The sequence below is a fragment of the Leptonychotes weddellii genome, chromosome 14 (assembly GCF_054177405.1).
Source record: "Leptonychotes weddellii isolate Sample4059 chromosome 14, ASM5417740v2, whole genome shotgun sequence".
NCBI lineage: Eukaryota > Metazoa > Chordata > Mammalia > Carnivora > Phocidae > Leptonychotes > Leptonychotes weddellii.
Window position 1 is genome coordinate 10794919 of NC_138382.1, and position 8880 is coordinate 10803798.

The window sequence follows — 8880 nt, forward strand, 5'->3', positions numbered from 1 at the left end:
CCTGGTAAGGGTGAATATCCAAAACATGTAAAGAACTCCTACAACTCAAATCACTACAATTTGATTAAAAATGGGCCGAGGACCTGAAAAGAAAAATATTTTCTCAGAGAAGACATATAAGATGGCCACGAGACACATGAAAAGATGCTCAACATCACTGATCATCAGGGAAATGCAAGTCAAAACCACAATGAGAGATCACTTTACATCTATCAGAATGGCCAAAGTGAAAAAGACAAGACGTAACAAGTGTTGGTGAGGATGTGGACAAAAAGGGACCCTCATGTGCAGTTAGTGAGAATGTCAACTGGTGCAGCCAGTATGGAAAACAGTAGGATGTTTTCTCAAAAAATTAAAAATAGAAATACCATATGATCCAGCAACTACAATTCTGCTTACTCAAAGTAGACGAAAACAGACTAATTCAAAAACATATATGCACCCCTATGTTCATGGCAGCATTATTTACAATGGTCAAGGAATGAAAACAACCTAAGTGTCCAGTGACTGATGAATGGATAAAGAAGATGGGTATACATATACAATGCAGTAGTACTCATCAAGAAAAAAGAATGAAATCTTGCCATTTGTGACCACATAGATGGACATAGAGGATATTAGGCTAAGTGAAATAAACAAGATAAATACAAATACCGTAGGAGTTCACTTATATATGGAATCTAAGAAATAAATGAACACAACAAAAAATAAACAGACTCATAAATACAGAGAACAAATTGGAGGTTGCCGGAGGGGATGGTGGTGGGAGAATGGGCCAAGTAGATAAAGGGGATTTAGAAGTGGAAATTTCCAGTTATAAAATAAATAAAGTCATGGGGATGTAAAGTATAGCAGAAGAATATAGTCAATAATATTGTAGTAACTGTGTATGGTGATCAATGGTAACTACACATCGCAGTGAGTATTTTGTAATGTATACAGATGTCCAATCACTATTTGTACAACTGAACAGCATGAAATGTCAACTATTGTTCAATTGAAATAAATATCCCTTAAAAGAATCCATTTAATCATTAGTCTCAGAAAAAAACAACAACAAAAAAAAACGGGGCAAGTTAGCTGGAATCTTGGCTAGCATAAACACAATATGATGAAATTATATAATGAACACATCCTAGAACATAATAAAAGTTTAGAAAAGTTATAAACAACTTAGCACTTCCTCTATGGGAGACCCCTGTCTGGTTTCTTTTGAGTTGTCTTCGTTTGTCAAATATGTATATAATTATTGTGTATTTCAATGCGCAGACGAGTAAAGAGACTGACCGAGGCAGGGATCTAAAATCTGCCAGAAGAGCTAGGGGAAAACTCCAATACAGACAAGGCACAGAAACCTTTGAAGGGACTGAGTGGGGAGGTATTATTATAGGGCTGGTATCCGGCTGCTTGAGGAAAATGGAGAAATCTGCAAACATTTGATGGTTCACAGCTTAAAAATGCAAAGAAGGTATAGGACCCTACGGTTTTTCCTAGGATTAACAGAAAGCAAGCATACTTCCTTGGGTAAATATGGTTGTTTTGAGCTAGTATCGGAAGAAAATCTGCTTGCTAGGAGTCTCCAGGGGGTGTATTGTTTCTGCCTGAGAACAACACAAAGGTGTCTTTTAGAATAAGCAAAACCAGGGGTGCCTGGGTGGCTCAGTCGTTAAGCGTCTGCCTTCGGCTCAGGTCATGATCCCGGGATCCTGGGATCGAGCCCCGCATGGGGCTCCCTGCTCCGCGGGAAGCCTGCTTCTCCCTCTCCCATTCCCCCTGCTTGTGTTCCCTCTCTCGCTGTGTTTCTCTCTGTCAAATAAATAAATAAAATCTTTAAAAAAAAAAAAGAATAAGCAAAACCGAGTTTGGTTTGGCGTGTGTATCATCATTCTAAGGGCTGTGGCCCTTTAAATCCTGCTCTCCTGTGTACAAACTTAGTTTAATGTTAGTTTCACTTAATAAAGATTTTTTACTTTTATAGAAAAACTGTAACAGAATGGATGATGGGCTAGATTCACCCTCCAATTTTTTATGCTCAGTGGAGCCATAATTTAACCCTGCCAGTTCTCGTTGCATATTGAGCATCTCCACCAAAACACCCATTATCCCAGAGGCAAGGAGGGGGGGAAAAAAAAAAACCACAAAACAACTTTCTGCAGAGGCTCTACCCAAGACACGACTGTCCCTGTTGAGGGGACTGCCTTTTGCAGGAGAACACAGAGTATTTACCATTAGTATCTGAACATATCACCTACACAGAAATGAGAAGGTCAAAGTGACCACACTACACAGGAATCTTCCCATTATAAAGGGATTACAGGATCCCTTTGAAGTAGCATCTTCTCAGAAGTTTGTTTATAAATTAAATAACAAAGGAAGCCAATGACAAAGGAAGGCGTTGCTGATCAAATACCCATTAGTATTTTAGGTTTGTGTTTGTCATACATTCTAAGTATTTTAAAATAGATATTTAACCTAAAAGGTTACCCTAAAATCTTGTCTAAACCACTCACCTGGTAGCTCCTAACCAACAGGCTGAGTACCTAGAAAGAAACGCCGCCTTAGCCGTCCCAGGCTGGCAAAGCCCGAATCTATCACATTCACTGGGACTTAAGAATAGGGATGGGCATTTCAAAAACTGAGCCTTCAAAAGACATTTATTTTAATTTTTTAAAAATGCAATCCAGTGAGCAATACCTCTCATATTTAAAGCTTGCCTTCAAGAAATACTTAGATAGGAAAAAGCCTGGAGCAGAGATCAGCAAACATTTTACGTAGAGGGCCAGATCGCAAATATTTTAGGCTTTGCAGGCTGTACGGTCCCTGCCACAAATATTTAACTCTGTCATTGTGTGACAGCAACCACAGACGATATGTAAATGAACGAACGGCTGTGTCCCAATAAAACTTTATTTATAAACAACGGAATGTGAATTTCATGTAAGTTTAAGATGTCTGGTAGCACGTTCTTTTTTATTTGTCCGACCATTTAAAACCGTGGAAATCATTCTTAGCTTGCTGGATTCATAAAAAAGAGGCTGTGGGTCGGGTTTGACCAGGGGCCAGAGTTTGCGCGCACACACACACTTCAGACTCTTTCTATAAACAAAGGCTGACATCAGAAAACTGTACCCACCCACGAGGGAGAAATGGGGTTGTAACTCCTTTTATTAACTGAAGGCTATATTAACTCCAGGGGTGGGGGATGGAAGGAATAAGTATTTGTTGAAAACCTAGCACGGTGACAGGTGCGATCTTTTATCCGAACAACACTAGGAGAGGTTACTTAAACGCGTACGCTTTTCCTAGAGGGGGAAAGAGACTCAGAGAGATGAACTGCTTTGCCTAGACCTGGTTCCCAGGGAGGATTTGAACCTGGGTCTGTCTTCAGAAAACATGTAGTTTTCCAGGGAGGAATGGTGCTGATGGGGAAGATGGGAGGAGAAGAGCTGCCCTGAGAAAACGGGGAAAATAACAAACAAAACAAAACAAAACAAAACCTCAGGAAGCAGGAGCTTTGGGGCTGCCGGGAACAGAGCTGGCCTGGGCTGGAGCATGGATCAGAGAGTGAGCATTCACTGTTCTGCTACGTAGCAGCCCCAGAGACCACCCCCCCAATCAACCCAAACTGACTGGACAGTGTGACCCCAGATGGGCCCATGGTGCTGGGGCCAGCTGTCCTGAAGCGGACCGCTAAAAATGGAATTTAATTAGGGCCCGACCATACAGCAAATCACCCCCCCAGACAAGAGCTACAGCTTTACCACTGCTGTTCCAAGAGACAGTGTTTATATGGACTTCTGGCATTTCTTTTTTTTCCCCCTTTTAACAAATACATAATCCCTGTGTAGACACTTGAGAAAAATCTAAATAAGGACTACGAATTAAAAATTGTCCATCCAAATAATCACAGTTCACATTTTTGGGTAATATCCTTTAAGTTTTTCCAGCCTTTTATCTACAGGTTTTGAAGTGGGGACTACATTATTCACACGACTTTTTGCGCCAAACATATCGCAGACATGTTTCTATGTCATTTCCCAAAGGCCAGTCTACAAGATGCCCAAGATGCCCCCCAAAACAAAGCAGAAGACCGTAATCAAAAAGGCTTGTGCAAATCTTCGCTGTGTTGGCTCCCCACGTGTTAACGATACTTATCAGACCAGAGCGAGGTTTGCAAAGAGCTCCGGTGGAGAAACCTGTTCACGTTGCCAGAGAATCTCAAACTTACATAGTCACGGGATCCTTCTGGAATGTAACATTGGAAAATTGATATTCTACAGAATATCCTTGGTCAAAAGCTGTTCTCCATCATTTGTAATGGTGCCTAATATTCTGTTATTTAAATGATCCATTATGAACTATTATAAACAATACCACCATGTCCAGTTCTGCAACTAAATCTCTGCACACATTCATGGTAATTCCTTGGACATGCAATTGCTTTGTCAAGGATGTGAACATTATAGTTTTCTTTTTTCAGAAATGGGTATTGTCATTAAAATTTTCTTTGGTTCACGTAAGAACTTGAATGCTACCTTTCGCTTTTAACTTTACTTCATTAGTAATTAATACTGAGACACTGAATCAGGCAAGTCTCTACTAGATGCTTAATATTCCATGTCTACACTAAGACCAACATGAAAAAGCAATGGAAACTCTTATATACTCCTGGTGAAAATATAAATTGGTACTTTGTAAAACCGTTGGCACACTTGACGTATTAGTTTTCTAGTGCTGTATAACCAATTACCACAAACTTAGTGGCTTAAAACAAAACCGTTGTTAACTCACAGTTCTGTAGATCCATCTGACACAGGGTGGCTGGGTTATCTGCTCCCGCACAAGGCTGAAATGGAGGTGTTCGGAGGACTGAGTCCTTAGCTGGAGCCCTCGGGGAGAGGTCCACATTCTAGCTCCTTCAGGTTGTTGGCAAAATTCAGGTCCTTGAGGTCCTGTTTCCTTACTGGTGGCCAGTTGAGAGCCACCTTCAGTTCCTAGAGGCCACCCTGCAGGCCTTGTAGTGGACCCCCGGATCATCAAGCCAGGAACAACGCAGCAAGGATCCCTTATGCCTCAAACCTCTCTGACGCGCTCTTCTGCTCCCAGCAGCGGAGGAACTCTCTGCATTTAAAGTGGCTGGTGTGATGAGGCCCACCTGGCTATCTCTCTATCATAAAACCCACCTGGATAATATCCCTGTCATTAGGGCATGGAATCTGGCGGGGGGGAGGGGGGGCACGTTTGGTATTCTGCCTGCCTCCTTCTATGACTGAGTTCCAGTCGCAGATATATACCCAACAGAAATGCATACATAATGTTCTCCAAAATGCATGCACAGAAGGCTAAGAGAAACACAACTCATAGTAGCCAAAATCTGGAGAAATTCTTTAACAACAGTAATGGTGTCTTTTTATAATTGAATAGACAAATGAGCATGAACAAACTGCCACTACTTAGAGTAACCCAAATGAACCTCAGGCACACAGTGTGGAGTAACCAGGTCAGTGTTTATGGGACTAAGTGGAGGCAAACCTAACCCAGCCCAGAAAGTCACAGAAAGCTTCCCCGGGAAGGTACAGCTTTGACCGCAAAGAATTAGAGGGAGTGATGGGGGAAGAGAGGGCAGGACTGGCTCTACAGTTGAAAGAATAATAGGAGCCGAAGTAACATAAAAATTATGAGCAGATGGGTATAATGAACGACAGCAAAGTGGGGGTGGGCGGGAAATGACATGCCTAGAGAAGTGGACAAGCATCAGAACATGGAGCACCTTGCAGGCCACATTAAGAAGACTGACCTCGGGGCGCTGGGTGGCTTAGGTGGTTGAGCATCTGACTCTCGATTTTGGCTCAGGTCATGATCTCAGGGTGTTGAGATCGAGCCCCATGTTGGCTCCATGCTGGGTATGTAGCCTGCTTAATATTCTCTCTCTCCCTCTGCCCCTTCCCCACTCCGTCTCCTGTGCTCACTCTCTCAAAAAACAAAGAAGGAGACTGACCTTAATCCTGTTGCTGATGGCGACACAGGAGGTCCTTACAAAAGGAAGGATATGGACATATTTACAGTTGGGATCGTGACACTGCGAAGTGGAGGGTGAAATTTCAAGAGGAAAATGAGGACACTAGGTTAGTTAGGAGGCTGTTCAAGGAGTACAGGTTAAGAGATGGGAACCTGAGTTGCTGGAGTGAAGAGGGGCAGGGACAATATTAGAAGCGTAGATGCCTTGTATCCACCTCTCTTCCCAAAATCTCTTCTTTAAGCCTTGTGAACGTTTTTGTAGTTTTGAATCCTATTAGCTCTCAGAAGACATATGCCAATCTGAATTCCCACTGGCAATATGCCCATCTCCCTCAATTCTTGACAGAATGGGTGCTTTTAAAAAAATTTCACCACTTGCATAGGCAAATAACTGTACCTCACTATTTTATATTGTATTTTTGATCGAAAGCATTAACATTTTTTAAATGTTCATTGACTGTCATTTTGTAAACTATCCATTCATGTCACTTGTTAGATTTTTCTAAATGTGTTCATTTCTTCATACTGACTTGTAAGAAGTTACACGTTAACGATGCTAACCCTTTTGAAGTCCATTTTTCCATTTTGATTTTGTTTAGGCTAATTTTTCATTTATAATAGTTTCATACGATTAAGTAGTCACATCTATTCATTTTTCTATTATTAGTTTCTACCTTTAGGTTTATGCATTTGAGTTCTTACCCAATCATGATTCGTGAATCTTTACCTATATTTTCTTTAGGGGCTTTAATCATTTTATTTAAATCTTCAATTGATATAGGATTTACTTTGGTATATAGTATACTGTATCTTAATTTTTTTCCAGATAATCATTTGGCTAAGCAAAATGGATAATTCATGCTTTCCCTGTTGATTTGGAATGCCACTCTTATAAAATATATTAAATCCTTGTGTCTTCAAAACTGGCTGTAATTCATGGTAGGCCAAATTCCCCTACATCACTTGTCTTTTACAAAATGTTCTCAACTGTTCTTGCAAGTAAGAGTTAAATTAGCTTCATATAGTGAACTGAAATGTTTCTCATCGTTTTCTATGCTCTGTGTTCTAACAGTGTAAAATCTTAAAGGAGATATTGGTTCCTTAAAGGTTTGAAAGATTTTGCTTATAAGATTTTCCAGGTGCTGAAATTCTCTGACATTTGTCAACTTCTTTTATAGTTTTTGGTCCGTATAATTGTACCACCCATTAAACTGTTCTTTGGGGTGCCTGGCTGGCTCAGTCCATAGAGCATGTGACTCTTGATCTCAGGGTTGAGTCCCACATTGGGTGTAGAGATTACCTAAAAATAACATCTTAAAAAAAAAAACAAAACAGGCAAACCTTCTTTTACTAAAAGAGCCATTTAATCAAAATGTCCAAAAAAATATTAACGTGTTATACCTATAGCTAATTTCTCTTTTCATTCATAATAGGCATTCAGATTTTTTCTTGTTTGGCTTTGTCAAAAGTGTCTATTTTATTGGTCTTTTCAAAGATCCACCTCTGGGGTTAAATATCAATCCCATTTTAATTTTATTCTTTCCTCATGCTTTTCCTAGATTTTTTTTTTTCACTTTTTGGCTTCTGAATTGATTGTTTGGTTTATTTTTATTTTGTTCATGGATTTAAGCATATAAGGCTCTAAGTTTTACTTGAGGTAGCGTTTTGGGGGTTTTTTTTTTTTTGGATATATAATTTCCCCTATTTTTATTGTCTTAAACTGTGATTATAATTTGTATTTTCTCTTTGATCTATGGATTATTTGACAGTATTTTAATTTCCACTATTTAAAAAAAATTATCCTTTTGCTATGAATTGCTCACTTTATTGCCTGGCGGTCAGAAAATGTAGTCTACAATGTATGACTTATAGTCTTATTATCTCCTATATTTTTGTCCAAGTTCCATGGATATTTGAAAAGAATATGCGTATTATAAAAATACTTTTTCTCTTCCTTGGGTAAAACAGCGATTTTCCTGAAATCCTCCTGCTGTATTTTTGCATTTTTTGCTTTGCATATTTTGATGGACTGTTACTAGGCACTGTTACATCTTCAGTAGAGAATGCACCCATACAAAGTAATTTTTTCCTTAAATTCTATTCTTTCCTGATATCATTATGACTACTCTTGAATTGTTTTGTGGACCCTTTGCCTTGTTTGTCTTTACCAATCACTCTGTTTAACCAATGTCGTTTCATTTTCAGGTGAGCGTCTAGTGAAATGCATGGGCGGGCGTGCACACACACACAGGACTTCAGCTTTTGATCCAAATTGAAAATCTAACTTTAAATAAGGACATTTAGGTGACGCGTGGATTCTACTTTTCTTCTTATGTTGTCTGTTTCTTGTGTCTCCCTTCTTTTGCTGTGCATCGATCCAGGCTGCCTTGTTTGTTTTCACTTTCTACAAACTGTGCAAGTCTTGACTATACTTCCCCTTTACGTCTTTCGCTTCCCGATTATTCCTCCCCTTACCCAACCAGATGTCTATCTTCACCATTTGCATGTAACGGCTCTAAAAAGCCACCAATAACTTCAGATTCCTAAACGCAGTGAACACTTCCCTTTTCGCTAGCACTAGTCTTACTACACCCTCCCCGTGACATTCAACACAACTGATTACTCTGCCCTCCCCCTCTGCCCCTTATTCTATGACCCTGCCCTTTTCCAGATTTTGTCTATCTGGATATTGTTGTCTTTCTGTCCTCCCCTCCTCCCTCTTTCTTCTCTCTCCCCCTCCGCCCCCTCCCCACTAGGCGCTAACCCTCCCCTTCCCATCTCTATTCTACCACCGGTGATTTCATCCGCTGTGCCTTCGGTTACTATCAAATATGACTGACTTCCAAATCTCCAGTCCAGATC